General features: G+C 42.2%; 1 pseudogene; it reads right to left on the bottom strand.

The window, feature by feature from the left end:
- Positions 1–7,695: 7,695 nt before the first annotated feature.
- LOC124021092 lies at positions 7,696–16,771 on the bottom strand (annotated as a pseudogene).
- Between the last annotated feature and the right edge of the window lie 1,225 nt (positions 16,772–17,996).

Raw genomic sequence — 17,996 nt, 5'->3', positions numbered from 1 at the left:
TATTTCTGTTTTTTTATTTTGAATAAAGCTGTAATATTACAAAATGTGGGTAAAGTTATGGGGTCTGAATGCTTTCCGAAAGGCACCGTATGTACTGTATTTGTAGTGGAAACAAGATAAGCATAGAGCGAAAGCATGAACAATTTACCCCCCAAAATATTGATCTACCCATTTTAATATAAAACAGTTAATTTACCTTAGAGCTGATCTGATTTCCACACTGTCCAATTTTATAGTTCCACATGATGAGCAAGCTACAGACTGCAAAAAAACACAGGCCTCTGACATGACATGGCACAACCTCCTCACCAGGGTTTTATACCCCAGAACAGAGGGCATCTGATGTCACTGCTACCAGGGTGACACCCAACCACCCAGTCACAGCATGTACCCTGTGATCCCTTCTCGACTTTAACTTGCATTGAACACAGTATGAATGCATGTTGATGTGCTGAACAAGTTTGATGTTTAAAGAGGCTATATAGGACGCATGCCTTTGGGGATGCTAAGGGGTCCCCGAAATGGATACAACTAGTTTTGCACAGTCCCTTTTGCAAATATTTTAATCATGTCTTACTTCATAAAAGTTTGGGAACCTCTTTCAGAGAATTTATTGTTTGGCTGTTGACAGTGCACCGATCCTTTCCAATCTCAGTCCTTAAATCTGCTTGAAAATCAGAGACAATGTTTAAAAAATATTGCCGTCCATCAATGATTTCCAACCAAATTTACTGAGCTTGAGTGATTTTGACAAAAACAATGGAAATATGTTGCAGTAAGAGTTGTGCAACTGTAATCGGCGTAAAATTGCTAGCTAGTACCATTTCAATCGGTGACGTACTTACTCTGAGACCTTGAATTAGTTGTTTCCCCTAGCTCTGCCAAGCCTGCAGCTTTTGCGGCGCGATAAGTAACGATGCTTCGAGGGTGACTGTTGTCGATGTGTTCAGAGGGTCCCTGGTTCGAGCCAAGATTGGGGCAAGGAGAAGGACAGAACAATACTGTTACACAAAGTTGGTAGAATCTTATTCAAAATGATTCACAGCTGTAATTGTTGCCAAAGGTGCTTCAATAAATATTAACTCTGGAGTGTGAAAACATACAATGCCCTGCATTTTCATTTTTTATTCATTTGAAAAATAAAACGTTCTTTCACGTAACAAATGTGGAGTAAGTTGTGTAGATTGGTAGGGGGGAAAGAGGCAAAGGGTGTGTAGACTTTCACTAGCGTCTGTATAATGAACAGTGTCTGTATCAACCCTGGATGGGTACCAGGGGGCGCTGTATTGAAGCCAACTCCCCCACCATTGTAAAAAATACTTTGGACACTATAGAAATGCAATTTATTAATGTCTGCATTTGTTTTTAACACATGTATTTGATTACAGACACCTTAATGCATGCTTTTAAATGATCTAATAAACCAATGTGGGAAATTGGTAACTCCGTGTTACGTAGACCAAAATTAGTTTGGTTTAATTAAGGAGTGTGGAGTGTTAAGTACCGAATGGTGGGTCAACCATATGTACTCCAAACATTTGTCTCTCATTGATAATCCATTTACATCCACAAAACTGTAGAAGTGAGGTGAGGTTCTGTATAGGATATTCTGATTGAACAAACATAGTTCCAGCATTCAAATCAAACAAAATGATCATGCTATATTATGGACAACTCTGAAAGTTCTCAAAATACCTGTACATTTTGAACAGTCACTCATCAATTTCTTTTTTTATTTCACCTTTATTTAACCAGGTAGGCTAGTTGAGAACAAGTTCTCATTTACAACTGTGACCTGGCCAAGATAAAGCATAGCAGTGTGAACAGACAACAACACAGAGTTACACATGGAGAAAACAATAAATAAAGTCAATAACACAGTAGAAAAAATAAAGTCTATATACATTGTATGCAAAAGGCATGAAGGAGGTAGGCGAATAATTACAATTTAGCAGATTAACACTGGAGTGATAAATGATCAGATGGTCATGTGCAGGTAGAGATACTGGTGTGCAAAAGAGCAGAAAAGTAAATAAATAAAATAATAAATAAAAACAGTATGGGGATGAGGTAGATAAAATGGGTGGGCTATTTACCGATGGACTATGTACATCTGCAGCGATCAGTTAGCTGCTCAGTTAGCTGCTCAGAATGTTAATTTACTATAATGGAGAAATGCTGTAGGTGTATTCAGCTGGTAAGGAATGATTTTAAATGGATCATTCAGATATATTTGACCTAATGCCATATACATACTAAACAAAAATATAAACGCATCATGCAAAGTATTGGTCCCATGTTTCATAAGCTGAAATAAAAGATCCCATTTTCCATACACACAAAAAACGTATTTCTTTCAAATGTTGTGCACACATTTGTTTACATCCCTGTTAGGGAGCATTTCTCCTTTGCCAAGAAAATACATCCACCTGAAAAGCTGTGGCATATCAAAAAGCTGATTAAACCTCATGATCATTACACAGGTGCACCTTGTGCTGGGGATAATAAAAGGCCACTCTAAAATGTACAGTTGTGTCACACGACGCCACACAAAAATAGGACAAAACACACATCACAACAAAAGAAAACGCTACATAAAGAGAGACCTAAGACAACAACATAGCAAGGCAGCAACACATGACAACCAAGGGTACTCTGTGACAGGTTGTGGCTGAGACAACAGATTTTGACTTTCTACACTGAACCCTTTGAGAAAAGTAGTTAGCAAACCAGGCCAAAGACCCCTCAGAGACACCAATACTCCTTAGCCGGCCCACAAGAATGGAATGGTCTAACGTATCAAAAGCTTTGGCCAAGTCAATAAAAATAGCAGCACAACATTGCTTAGAATCAAGGGCAATGGCGACATCATTAAGGACCTTTAATAAGGTTGCAGTGACCCATCCATAGCCAGAAACCAGATTGCATACCAGAGAGAATACTATTGACATCAAGAAAGCCAGTCAGTTGACTGGACAAGTTTTTCCAACAATTTTGATAAACAGGGCAAAATAGAAATAGGTCTATAACAGTTAGGATCAGCTTGATCTCCCCCTTTAAAAAAATGACGGACCGGGGCTGCCTTTCAAGCAATGGGAACCTCCCCAGAGAGGAGAGACAGGTTAAATGATCAGAGATAAGCTTGGCGATGATAGGGGCAGCAACCTTAAAGAAGAAAGGGTAAACCATCTGACCCAGATGTTTTTTGGGGGGGTCAAGTTTAAAGGAACTCCTTTAGCACCTCGGGCAGGGGGAAAAAAACAGGGAGGAGCGTCAGAGCTAGTCGCATTAGAAGGGGTGGCTGAGTCAAATAAGAATCCTGACTTAATGAAGTGGTGATTAAAGAGCTCAGCCATGTGCTTCTTGTCAGTAACAACCACATCATCAACATTAAGGGACATGGGCAGATGTGAAGGAGGTTTATTCTCCAGATCTTTAATTGTTTTCCAGAACTTCTTGGGGTTAGAGAACTTCCAGAGAGAACTGCTCCTTAAAGTAACTAACTTTGGCCTTCCGGATAGCCTGAGTGCACTTATTTCTCATTTGCCTGAACGAGAGCCATGAGTCAGCCTGAGTATGCATATGCTGAGCCTTTTGCCAAATGTAATTCTTGAGGTAGAGTAACTCTGAAAGATCATGGTCGAACCAGGGGCTGAACCTGTTTTTAATGATCTTGTTTTTTATGGTGGCGTGTTAACAATACCACTGAAAATATTTTAAAAAGAAGGTTCCTTGCTGTCCCCAGTCCACCTGGCCATGCTGCTGCTCCAGTTTTAACTGACCTGAGCCCTAGGACCATGCCCCAGGACTACCTGACATGACTCCTTGCTGTCCCCAGTCCACCTGGCCATGCTGCTGCTCCAGTTTCAACTGTTCTGCCTTACTATTATTTGACCATGCTGGTCATTTATGAACATTTGAACATCTTGGCCATGTTCTGTTATAATCTCCACCTGGCACAGCCAGAAGAGGACTGGCCACCCCACATATGCTCTCTCTAATTCTCTTTCTTTCTCTCTCTCTCGGAGGACCTGAGCCCAAGGACCGTGCCCCAGGACGACCTGACATGATGACTCCTTGCTGTCCCCAGTCCACCTGACTGTGCTGCTGCTCCAGTTTCAACTGTTCCGCCTTATTATTATTCGACCATGCTGGTCATTTATGAACATTTGAACATCTTGGCCATGTTGTTATAATCTCCACCCGGCACAGCCAGAAAAGGACTGGCCACCCCACATAGCCTGCCTGGTTCCTCTAGGTTTCTTCCTAGGTTTTGGCCTTTCTAGGGAGTTTTTCCTAGCCACCGGGCTTCTACACCTGCATTGCTTGCTGTTTGGGGTTTTATGGTGGGTTTCTGTACAGCACTTTGAGATATTAGCTGATGTACGAATAATGTACCCTAATACCAAATCCCTTCTGGGAAACAATTAAGTCTTATGGTGATGGGTGCACATTTTGTTTTTTTTCCCCCAAGCACTACACAGCTGATTCAAATAACCAACTCATCATCATGCTTGGATTATTTGAATCAGCTATGTATTGCTTGGGCAAAACACTAAAAGTGCACCTGGGGACAGGGTTTGAGAAACCCTGGTCTGAGTTGGGGAGGGGAAAACTGTAAATTAGATGTTATTAACAGAGGTTTGGAACTCTTTAAAATCGGTCTATTAACTCATTTGCCGTATGGTGAAAACTACATCCCACAAAAACAGGCTGTAACTTCAGGTAGTCTTTCCAAAAGGCTCTTACACTAAAAAGTCATTAGCATTTTTCACAATTATACAGTATTATTCTAACCTCAGGGTAGAAATATTATAAAACACAGGAATATCACGACTGCACTGGGCCTTTATACAAAAATCTCTGTAAAATGATGGCACTTGTTTCCACTCCACTAAAAGTAATGCATGAACTGGCAAGACAGCGGCACAAAAAAAGCTAAACACAATCCATTGTGCTCCAAGCCTACCATTGTACAATGGCATTACAATGCACACTTAGACAATATTCCCTAATATTACAGACTTTATTCATTAAGAAGTACAAAGAGTGAAACCCGTACATTTCAGAGACTTATTAAAAATACCAGAGATATAAAACATTTCCACCACATGTAAATAAAAATAAATAAATACATGCCATTTAGCGGACGCTTTTATCCAAAGCGACTTACAGTCATGTGTGCATACATTCTACGTATGGGTGGTCCTGGGAATCGAACCCACTACCCTGGCGTTACAAGCGCCATGCTCTACCAGCTGAGCTACAGAAGGACCACTATGTAAACATTATAGCTGTGTTTGTGGCCTTTGCTCTACTTCTCCCTCTCCAACTTGAAAATATAACTATAGGAGTACAGTCAGTGTGGGGTTGGAGGGGGGCGGAGGAGGAGTCTGAGGAGTTGGTGTGGCAGGTAAGAGGTGGGGCTAAGGCTGTAGCAGTCAGGTTGTAGACACACTCTCTTCAGCTAGCAATTCTTTCAATCTCATCCAGATCAGCTGTGTCCAGCTTCTCAATTTTCTTGTCTGTCGATGATGGCGAATAAGGATTAGGTCATTCTAAAGACTCTTGTCTTATGGAGAGAAAAAACAACATGTTATATCTCAAAAGAAAATGGATGGCAGGGTAGCCTAGTGGTTAGAGCGTTGGACTAGTAACCGAAAGGTTGCAAGTTCAAATCCCCGAGCTGACAAGGTACAAATCTGTCGTTCTGCCCCTGAACAGGCAGTTAACCCACTGTTCCTAGGCAGTCATTGAAAATAAGAATTTGTTCTTAACTGACTTGCCTAGTAAAATAAAGGTAAAAAAAATACTCTGGACCTAGGAGTAAATGTTGTGGATCTTAATATTTTTCCTCATAATCCTGGACTATCAGACCACCATTGTATTACGTTTGTAATCGCAACAAATAATCTGCTCAGACCCGAACCAAGGAGCATCAAAAGTCATGATATAAATTCTCAGACAACCCAAAGATTCCTTGATGCCCTTCAAGACTCCCTCTGCCTACCCAATAAACTTCAGTGCTAAATACACCTGCTAGAATCCCGACTAGAATAATAAAAATGTGATCATATTACTCCAGTGCTAGCCTCCCTACACTGGCTTCCTGTTAAGGCAAGGGCTGATTTCAAGGTTTTACTGCTAACCTACAAAGTATTACATGGGCTTGCTCCTACCAATCTTTCCGATTTGGTCCTGCCGTACATACCTACATGTACGCTACAGTCACAAGACGCAGGCCTCCTAATTGTCCCTAGAATTTCTAAGCAAACAGCTGGAGGCATGGCTTTCTCCTATAGATCTCAATTTTTATGAAATGGTCTGCCAACCCATGTGAGAGATGCAGACTCTGTCTCAACCTTTAAGTCTTTATTGAAGACTCATCTCTTCAGTAGGTCCTATGATTGAGTGTAGTCTGGCCCAGGAGTGTGAAGGTGAACGGAAAGGCACTGGAGCAACGAACCGCCCTTGCTGTCTCTGCCTAGCTGGTTCCCCTCTCTCCACTGAGATTCTCTGCCTCTAACCCTATTACAGGGGCCGAGTCACTGGCTTACTGGTGTTCTTCCATGCCGTCCCTAGGAGGGGTGCGTCACTTGAGTGGGTTGAGTCACTGACGTGGTCTTCCTGTCTGGGTTGTCACCCCCCTTGGGTTGTGCCGTGGCGGAGATCTTTGTGGGCTATACTCGGCTTTGTCTCAGGATGGTAAGTTGGTGGTTGAAGATATTCCTCTAGTGGTGTGGGGGCTGTGCTATGGCAAAGTGGGTGGGGTTATATCCTGCCTGTTTGGCCCTGTCCGGGGGTATCATGGGATGGGGCCACAGTGTCTCCTGATCCCTCCTGTCTCAGCCTCCAGTATTTATGCTGCAGTAGTTTGTGTCGGGGGGCTAGGGTCAGTCTGTTATATCAGGAATATTTGTCCAGTGTCCTATGTGAATTTAAGTATGCTCTCTCTAATTCTCTTTCTTTCTCTCGGGGGACCTGAGCCCTAAGACCATGCCTCAGGACTACCTGGCATGATGACTCCTTGCTGTCCCCAGTCCACCTGGCCGTGCTGCTGCTCCAGTTTCAACTGTTCTGCCTGCGGCTATGGAACCCTGACCTGTTCACCGGATGTGCTACCTGTCTCAGACCTGCTGTTTTCAACTCTCTAGAGACAACAGGAGCGGTAGATACTCTGAATGATCGGCTATGAAAAGCCAACTGACATTTACTCCTGAGGTGCTGACCTGTTGCACCCTCGACAACTACTGTGATTATTATTATTTGACCATGCTGGTCATTTATGAACATTTGAACATCTTGGCCATGTTCTGTTATAATCTCCACCCAGCACAGCCAGAAGAGGACTGGCCCTATTATGTGAAAGACTCCAGCAACCTTAGTCATAGACTGTTCTCTCCGCACGGCAAGCGGTAACGGAGCGCCAAGTCTAGGTCCAAAAGGTTTCTTAACAGCTTCTACCCCCAAACCATAAGACTCCTGAACAGCTAATCAAAGGGCTACCCAGACCCCTCTTTTACACTGCTGCTACTCTCTGGTTATTATCTATGCATAGTCACTTTAACTCTACCTACATGTACATATTACCTCAACTAACCGGCGCCCCCGCACATCGACTCTGTACCGGTACCCCCTGTATAAAGCCTCGCTTGTTATTTTACTGCTGCCGTTTAATTATTTTTTAACTTTATTTTCTATATTACTTATCACTTCGTTTTTTTATTAAGGGCTTGTAAGTAAGCATTTCACTGTTGTATTCAGGTGCATGTGACAAATACAATTTGATTTAAACATTTTTTAAAAAGGTAGTGTACACAATAGTTTTCCAAGTAGAGATAGACCTGTGTAATGTATCAGTCTACTACAGCCATTTGCATGAGTCAGAGTTGCTCTTGTATGACTACCTTAACTGAAAGTCTTTCTCTAAAAGAGCTCTCAGGTCTATGTGTTCTGATGCATGTCTGTATTGTCCCTGAGTGAGTCCTATACTGTAGACAATTTCCACATACAGATCATTCAATTCAGTAAAATGCATTCAAAGCTCCCGTTAGTATGGTTGGTTGAGTAACCTCTGGCGCAGACGTTGGTGGTGACCAGGACCTTCTCCTTTCCTTCTCTGAAGCGGTCGATGACAGCAGCTCTCTGCTCCACCTGCATCTCCCCACTGAGCAGCGCCACCTGGTGGACCTCCCGGGACAGCTCACCTGCCAGCCAGCCCGCAGCCTTGTCTGAGGGAGGACAGAGAAGGGGGATAAAGTATACTGAGAGGAACACCACATACCAAATCAACCCCCTACCCACTTGAAACTGCTCCCCTAGCCCGTTGTGCAGATCTGAGATTATCAAATAGGTGTAAGCAATATGGTAATACTGCTTACATTATTTTAAAATTTAAAGCTTGGCAGTTGGGAATGAAAATGTCCTGATATTCCACATCCCTTATCTGAGAATAAATAAAATACATTGTGTGTGTTTGAGATCGACTACATTGCAGACAGACTACTCCGAATCACTGATCTACAAATCACCTTGCTTCCCAAATAACTACACATCATGTGATAACGACTAGTGATTCTGCACCTGGAAACGTCCAGATGACTCGCCCCAAATAACTCCTCTTAACTCACATGACAGATGATCATGGCCTGAGCAATGGTGATGGCCCCGTAGATGTTGCAGAGGTCCATGAACTTCTCCTCTTTGCTGTGACAGATGACGTAGTACTGCTTGATGGTGTCCAGCGTCTCCTCTTCCCTCTTCAGCTTGATGATGTTGGGGGTCTGGGACGACGCACTGGGCAAAGTTCCACACCATCTCCTCAAACGTGGCAGAGAACAGGAGAATCGGACACTGTTTGGGTAGCGTCCTAAAATACAGAGCGCGAGAGTGTGTCAGGGGTCAGTGTGTTTTTTTGTTTTGTTGGCAATATCCTTAAACACAGAGGGCAGAGGGGATCTGTGTGTTTGTGTGCGCATTGGTACCTTTGCATGTGTATGCTCTGGTCCTGGTGTCCCTGTGTAGCAATCATGACATCAGCCTCTTCCAGGACAAACACTTTAATCTTCTTGGGGGTCGATGAATTTAAACTTCAGACACCAGTCCAGCATGGTGCCTGGCGTCTCAATCACTACCTACTCCTGGAGCTGCGTGCCTCTCTGCACTGGGGGGAGAGGAAGATAGTGAGAAAAGGGTGATCTATAGTGCTAATCCAAACCAAACTGTGTATTTAGGTGAGACTTGCGAAGCAAAAGTCCCGACTTTAGCTCTTCGTCATACTACTTCTCATTCTTATTCTTCCGATGGCTACTCCTCTTACACCGTTTAAGATAGAAACGCCATTCAAACTTTATAATGTGTAATCTAGGTTAGGTTGCTTGCATACAACTTTTTGATTTGTATACATCTTTCATAATTAGTCTTTCTTTTGGTCCAGCCATTCAGTTTAATGGGACTTATTTTTTTCAACACTAAAGCAGGGGTAGTCAACTACTCTTTGACAAGGTCCAGTGATACACATTTCCTAAGTGGCAAAGGTCCGGGTTGACATCGTCCTTTATCGGCACTGTGGTACAGCGTAGTAAGACAGTTGTCGACATGTTGTTATATGAAATGTACATTAAATGAGACTAAGCATTTTAATTTATTTCAACTTTCTTTTGAATGTAAACGTGCAACATTGCTGAAGAATAAAAGTGGTTGCATAATTGCTTATGCAAAAAGTGTACTGTGAACCATTGTACATGGGCCTTGAATTAAAAACACTTAAATAAAATAAATTGCATGTATTCTGGAGAAGGAGGGAGAGTTGAACAGAAATAATCATCTGAATGCGAATCTGAACATCACTGTGGGCCATGCAATGTTCATGTAGAAGTCACTCTGGGCCTTTCCATTGCATCAGTGAGAGAAATATTCTACCAATGCTTTGAACTTTTGCACAAAAGTGTGAGATCAACTCAGACACTGGAGAAGTTGTTCATTGGTGAGCTTGGTGCGGTATTTGTTTTTAAAATAAGTTAATTTTGGAGAAGACCGATTCACAGCTGTATGTGGAGCCAAACATGGTCAGGATGTAGAGTGCCAGTTTCTTGAGTACAGGGACATCAGCTGCAGGTAGCATCTTTCCCCAAAAGGTTACAAAGTTAAATCACCAGCCTGCTCCTTCAAAGCCACATTCTCTTGCAGCTCAATCAACACCATTTGCAGTGACGCAACACCTACCAATCTGAATAACTGTTTTGCTTCTTCTGACAACTTAGTCATATTTGTGACCAAGAAGTGGTTCTGGATGAGCAGCAGCAGTTCTCTTCCAATAGTGAAGTCATCAAAGCGAGCCATGAAGTTATCCATCAGCTTCTGGATGAAATCAACACGGTTGGAAACACCTTCGTCTCCCTGCATTTACACCAGAAGATTTGGGAAGTGGACAAGTAAGTTCTCCCTGGAGATCATTCTTGAAAAGCTCCAATGTCTTCTGGAAAGCCCGGGCTGCCATTATATCATACACTGTGTCGTCCCATCCCTGCAGATTAACATTCATTTGATTAAAAGGTGTGATGTAATGTCTGTCAAAAATGCAATCGTTTCCATCTTCTCATCTTCCAAAAACTCAGAAAACTGAGCTGCCTGGTCACTCTTTCTCTCGGAGTAAAACAAAAGATTTGATTTCCTTCCCAAATGGCCCACAAGAGTTCCAAAACCCTGCCGTTGCTGAGCCATCTGACATTGCGCAGTGGTAAGTCCTCAAAACTGGCATTGGCCTCTGTCAGAATGCGGCGCAGCAGTTGATGTTTCTCTCAAAATGTTAATCAGTTTAATCATCGCTGTCATGACCTCAGAATATTATTATTTTCTCAGACTGGCACATAGGACTGATTGATGAATGATGCAGTGATATGTCAGGGTGGTCCTCTTTTAAATGTGCAACCAGTACCCTTATTCTTCCTATCATGGCTGGAGCGTCATCTGTGGTGGAGACAACGGACTTCAGATCCATCCCCCTTTTTTGTCATTATCCCTTTGATGGCCTCATGGATATCCTCTCCCCACGTCGGTGCTTCTAGATTTGCTAAGCCCAACAGCTCCTCTCAGAATCCCTTCTTTGTTTTCGTTATGAAATCTAACAAAACACCAGAAGCTGGGCATAATCAGTGTCATCTGTTGATATAGCCACAGCGAATGCAATGCATGTTGCATTCTGAATGGCCTTCATCAAGATGTGAAGTTAAATCTTCAGCTAATATTTCAGTCCTTATTGTTGTGGAATCTGACAGTGGGATTTGTTTGATCTTCTCCCTGAGCTCATCTTTTTGTTTACCTTCAAGCAAGGTGTCAGCAACTTTACACATGCATTATTTTACCGTCTCAGCATCTGAACATGTTTTTTGGTGTATTCCCAAAACCCAAGCTATCCTCAGTGAAAAATCCATTGCACATTGTTGGGCTGTCAGGAAACTGACAAGGACTTTAGTGAACATCTCATATTGGGATTTGAGTTGGTTAATCTGGTTTGTTCTCACCTCAGTGTTCAGGGGATACATCTGATCCAATTTACTATGTCTGGGCTCATAATGGCGCTTAACATTGGGACTTTTCACAAGAGCTAAGGACTCACTGCATATCAGGCACATATGTGCTAGTTGCGGGGAGAATGAATACATGCTGTTCCATCCAATTGTCTTTGAAAATACGGTTTTCAGAGTCAACCTTTACTTTTTTTACAAGTTATATTAACAAAGATACTGGTAACTAAGTTCCTTCTATCTGTGATATTAACAGTTGTGAACTACGGTCAAAACGTTGTTTCTTTCCGTCTACTTGTCCCAAGGTTCCGCAGAGGATATTTGGATTGATGTAACTGCATATAACTACTCGATTGGATTAGACGGGGCACTAGTAGTAGGTGGCCGTTGCTTTGAGAGAGAGCAAGAAAGAGAGGTTGCAGAGTTAAAGAGAGCGCTGCACCCGGTAGATTTTTTTTTTAAAGCCAGTAACATACTGCTATTCAAATCTGGTTTGAACAAAAAAATATATTCTACCAATAAAAAGTTAGCTGTTTGTAGGAGTTTAGAGTGACAAACAAAAGCTAGCTAACAGCCCTCTTATGTCTCATCATTATGCAGCCCAAACAGAGCTGTTGCTATGGTTACTCACACAAACTTAGAAGGTATGACATCTTGGTCTATTTCTGTGCTATTAAAATCTGGAATAGAATCTAGAACAGAATTATTCTACCAATAACAGCTGTTTGTCAGAGTTCAGAGTGACGAAAAGCAGTTAGCCAACTAACACCTCTTTTTGTCGCTTCATTGAGTAGAGCAAATTGCACAGTTGCTATGGATATATCAATGCATTTCGGATGGCAAAAAGGTCCATACACTAGAAAAATAAATAAAAATCTAATTCTCGACCTCTCCTCATTCACCATCAACTCCAAACCAACGCTGAGACGTTCAGATTTACTTTACTTAGATTGCTTGGCAGAAGTTTTGATACCATACACTTTTTTGAACTAAAACCACTTAAAATGTGCATAAATTAACCTGGATTTTTATTTTATACTAGCATTTTGCAACCTTTTTTTAAGAGACAGTAAAGGACTAAGTAAGTAATAGACTTACGTTAACATCACCACCCTGGATGGTTCCGACCTTGAATATGTGGACATCTATAAGTACCTAGGTGTCTGGCTAGACTGCAAACTCTCCTTCCAGACTCATATCAAACATCTCCAATCGAAAATCAAATCAAGAGTTGGCTTTCTATTCCCCAACAAAGCCTCCTTCACTCACGCTGCCAAGCTTACCCTAGTAAAACTGACTAGCCTACCGATCCTCGACTTCAGCGATGTCATCTACAAAATTGCCTCCAACACTCTACTCAGCAAACTGTATGCAGTTTATCACAGTGCCATCCGTTTTGTCACTAAAGCACCTTATACCACCCACCACTGCGACTTGTATGCTCTAGTCGGCTGGCCCTCGCTACATATTCGTCGCCAGACCCACTGGCTCCAGGTCATCTACAAGGCCATGCTAGGTAAAGCTCCGCCTTATCTCAGTTCACTGGTCACGATGGCAACACCCATCCGTAGCACGCGCTCCAGCAGGTGTATCTCACTGATCATCCCTAAAGCCAACACCTCATTCGGCCGCCTTTCGTTCCAGTACTCTGCTGCCTGTGACTGGAACGAATTGCAAAAATCGCTGAAGTTGGCGACTTATCTCCCTCACCAACTTCAAACATCAGCTATCTGAGCAGCTAACCGATCGCTGCAGCTGTACATAGTCTATTGGTAAATAGCCCACCCATTTTCACCTACCTCAACCCCATACCGTTTTTATTTATTTACTTTTCTGCTCTTTTGCACACCAATATCTCTACCTGTACATGATCATCTGATCATTTATCACTCCAGTGTTAATCTGCAAAATTGTAATTATTCGCCTACCTCCTCATGCCTTTTGCACACATTGTATATAGACTCAATTTTTTTTTCTACTGTGTTATTGACTTGTTAATTGTTTACTCCATGTGTAACTCTGTGTTGTCTGTTCACACTGCTATGCTTTATCTTGGCCAGGTCGCAGTTGCAAATGAGAACTTGTTCTCAACTAGCCTACCTGGTTAAATAAAGGTGAAATAAAAAAATCAAATAAAAACGTTTGTTTCATCTGATGGCGTAGACTAGTTTGACCTCTGAGTAGTACTTCCCCATCTGCTCAATGACCTTCCCTATCTGTAGGGCCAGCTCATAAGTGGGAGACACACACATACACTAGGGGAGAGGAAGGTGTTAGATAAAAGTGGTATTAAACACCTCACCTGCTAATGCCCAAAATATGCCACTATGAACAATGGAGACACACCCATGCAGTCTTGCCACCTTTACACCTGGGTCATGTTCATTAGGCGCGTTTGGACGTACTACCTGGAACTGTGTGTCCTAATGAATATGACACAGACAGGTCAGGGTTCAGAGGTCAGACTCACCTGAGGAAACTTGTTGTTGGGGTCGACGTGACTGAGCATGGCCAGGACGAAAGCAGCCGTCTTAAATGGGGAAGAGCAAGAGAGTGAGGGAGGTAGACTCTTGGTAGTGATCTCATGTTTTAACTCAAATCTAGAGGAAGCTCTCTGTAAACTCACGGTTCTGCGAGCATCAAGGGTAAAGTGTTCTCTTGGATTTTGGAGGGGTGGTTGAAGCCCATGGCGTATACTCCCTGAAGCAGCTGAGGTTTACTGTGAGGACGTGAAGGGGTGAAAGGACACAGTGAATATTAAAGGCTGAGTACAGTCAAAAACATGATTTTCTTCTGTTTTATATATTTCCACACTATGGAGGTTGGAATAATTCTGTGAAATTGTGAAAATGATAATGCACTTTTAGTGTAAGTGCGGTTTGAAAACACTGCTTGAAATTTCAGCCTGTTTTGGTGGGATGGAGTTTTCGCCTGCCTAGCGACATTACCAGGCAGTATAACTAAATAGACCAATAACAAAGTCTGCGTTTCAAACACCCCCGTCCACTTACCCTCGCCTTATGCCCTTGGGGGAATCCCCACGGCCATATTTGTCATCGGTTCAAATGATTAGCCAAGCAAGAGAAGTTTGCAGGGTAAGACCCTCAGCCCTCGTTTTGAAGTGGAGTTTGCGAGTGTACAATTATGTTCATTTGGAGCCTGAAACGCCCCATAATTCAATTTGCGATGATTGTACATCCGATAAGAAAAGTCCACCAAAACTTAAAACGTCAACATCGATATGGAGTCAACTTTTTAGAAAAGTAAAAACTAATGTAATTAAGTTTGAAATTGTGCTACTAATGCACAAACAGGTCTCATAAAAGTAATGATGTTTCTGTTCGGTTTGCTTTCCATCTTCAGCAGTAGCTAGGCAGGCTAACCTTAGTTAGCTAATTCATTTGCTAGCTATCATACAGTAGGCATATATTAATAATGCTATAGTTAATATAAGTAGACATGCAATCATAATTGCCTGTAGCGCATATATTTGTTATTTTAATTGAAAACAATCACAATAAGGTACTTAATTGTTTCCCAGAAATTATCTGATAGAGATGGGAAAAAAATGGCTGCATTGGCGCATTAAAAGAGAGAAAAGGAGACAGGGCACCATGGGAAAAGCACATTGGTTGTGATCAATAAGACTCGCAACTGAAAATGTTTACAAATATTTTGCAACAGAGAGCAAAAATATATATATATTTTTTGGGGGGGCAAGTTCATTTCAGGTATTCCATGCACGTTTCAGTCTGTTTCCTTCCATTTGATGCCTAATAAACATGACCCCTGTAGGTGCACTCTTGACTGTCTATAGCTGGACAGTTTGTAGCATTACTTACAGCCGAAGCTCCTCAAATGATTTTACGGAGTAGAGTGGAGAGTTAGGATCCCGCTGAAGGATCTCTACTTGATTGGTTGTGTTCACTAGATTACTGCGTATCAACATATTCAACAACGACTGTGCCGCCTTGTCATCTAAGGAACATAAAATACACCAGAAGAGATGTCAGTTTGGACATGCTGTTACAAGTTGAAGAACGGAGCAGTACTTTGACAACATTGAACATTTCTATGAACATCTGATCATTGAAGGCGACCCAGGCTCTCTGTCAAAGTAAGCTTAAGCATACTATAAATAAGTAACCGTATTCTGTGAGGCCAAGCTGCAATGGTCTGTTGTCTTGGTTGTGCCCACCTTTGTCGTCTTCCTCCTCCTCTGTTTTGTTTCCCTTGCCTCCTTCCATCTTTGCAGAAGTTGAAGCACTTGCTGCTGCTGATGTGGTTGTTGTTGTCGTGCTTGCTGCACCTGTGTGGGTTCAATATGTTGTGTTAGCTTGTATTCTCAGGACAAAGTATACGTTTTAAAATAAAATATTTTATAGACCTAAGGTGGCTGAGAACCTATCTTACCATTTCCCTCAAGCTTGTCTTTGATTTGCAGGCTACCAATCTAGGAAACAAAAACCTTGACTGTTTTTGGGGAGGTGCAGGAATTTTGATTATGTTGTTACTTGTCAAGTGCACCCTTTCAATTACAAACAAAGAATGATTGCTGGCTTTGACTCAAAACAACTGACAGCCAAGTGCACTGACAGATCGATGAGTGGGTAAACGTCAACCACTGATTTCACTCACACACGCATGCCCGGCCACTTAGGAATCTACAGCTGCCTGGACAGATGACATGCTCGTGAACATGTCGCGAGAAGCAATAATTGTAATCTTGTACGAAATCAAATTGTGTGTCATAAGCGTAATGGCATGCATTACCATCAAAAACAAACCACTTGTTACTATACTAGTTGATCTGGCTGGCCGAGTTAGAATGTTAGCTCACTTGGTTAACTAGCTAGCGTTAGTCGTCGTGATGTTGATCGGTTTTAGGATTGAGGGAGTCTTTTGAGTCATGCATACAATGTTCATTGCTTACAATACATTTAGGTAAGTTGACAGAGGACGCGGTAGCTAGAGAACTAGATGAAGTATAGGCAGGTGGACTAACATTTCGTCAAAAGCGCAGTTCGGGCTAGTGCTTACCGATTCCGCCGCGGCTTCTTGTTCGTCCACAGCCTGGGCCCAGGAGTCCGTTGCCATGATGTCAGCGGTTGTTCAGTCACCCTCGTCGTCTTCTCACCACCGGAACCCCTCTAGTTTCAACACCGAACAGACAACTGAGCTAGGAAAGTGTTTCCAAAGTCTGAAAAAATTAACTAATTGTACAACGATGTGACGGGATTCGGCTCCAGATGGTTTCCACTAGTTACCACAGCCACAAAGTCCACATCGATTTCAAATAAAAAAAATCAAATGTTATTTGTCACATACACATGGTTAGCAGATGTTAATGCGAGTGTAGCGAAATGCTTGTGCTTCTAGTTCCGACAATGCAGTGATAACCAACAAGTAATCTAACTAACAATTCCAAAACTACTGTCTTATACACAGTGTAAGGGGATAAAGAATATGTACATAAGGATATATAATAATAATATATGAATGAGTGATGGTACAGAGCAGCATACAGTAGATGGTATCGAGTACAGTATATACATATGAGCTGAGTATGTAGACAAAGTAAACAAAGTGGCATAGTTAAAGTGGCTAGTGATACATGTATTACATAAGGATGTTATAGAGTACAGTATATACGTATGCATATGAGATGAATAATATATAATTTTGGTCTTCATTCACGGTTAGGTTTAATAAAATCGAATTTTAAGAAAAGTATTTGTAGAATTAGGCTGGTTGTATGACTTTGTGTCAGTGGTAACTAGTGAGGACCGCTCTGGAAAGCACCTGTACGTCCGTAAAAAGGTCTGGATGGAGAATGAGACAAGAGCGAGCAAAATAGTTCCTCCCAACACCCAACTGGCACAAAAAAGTGCATTCAAAACTCTCTAATTATATGTTGTGCATTTACAAAAAAACGCCCTTTCTGGATAATATTATTGTATTTCCGATGGAGTTTTCTCAATACTTGCCGATGCGTTCAATAATTTATCTGCCGTAAAATATTTCTCACAATATGAAATACTTTACTCAGCCTTTAGATGTCGCCCTAAACATCCTATCTTGGAAAACTGGGATCGTGGTTGCATTCAAGTCATTTCATAGATCTTAGGGAACAGTTTGCAACTATTTGCAATGACGATGAAGACTTCGGCAGTAGGAATCCATTCATAGCTCATAGCTCATGTAATGGCTGTGTCCAGTTATTTATAGACAGTCTATGGAATTGTGTTCTGAATTTACTCTTGTCACCGCTGGATGCAAGCAAGCCCAACGCCCTGACCCACAGAAGCACAGGGCACCTAAAGGCTCTGTTTGCCTGCCTGCCTGCCTGCCTGCCTGCCTGCCTGCCTGCCTGCCTGCCTGCCTGCCTGCCTGCCTGCCTGCCTGCCTGTTTGTCTGTCTGTCTGTCTGTCTTTCTCTCTCTCTCTCTCACATACACTTTCTCTGTCTCTG

This window comes from Oncorhynchus gorbuscha, linkage group LG03 (assembly GCF_021184085.1).
Source record: "Oncorhynchus gorbuscha isolate QuinsamMale2020 ecotype Even-year linkage group LG03, OgorEven_v1.0, whole genome shotgun sequence".
Lineage (NCBI taxonomy): Eukaryota > Metazoa > Chordata > Actinopteri > Salmoniformes > Salmonidae > Oncorhynchus > Oncorhynchus gorbuscha.
The sequence above is the reverse complement of the archived record's forward strand: the minus strand, read 5'-3'. Positions and strand labels throughout refer to the sequence as shown.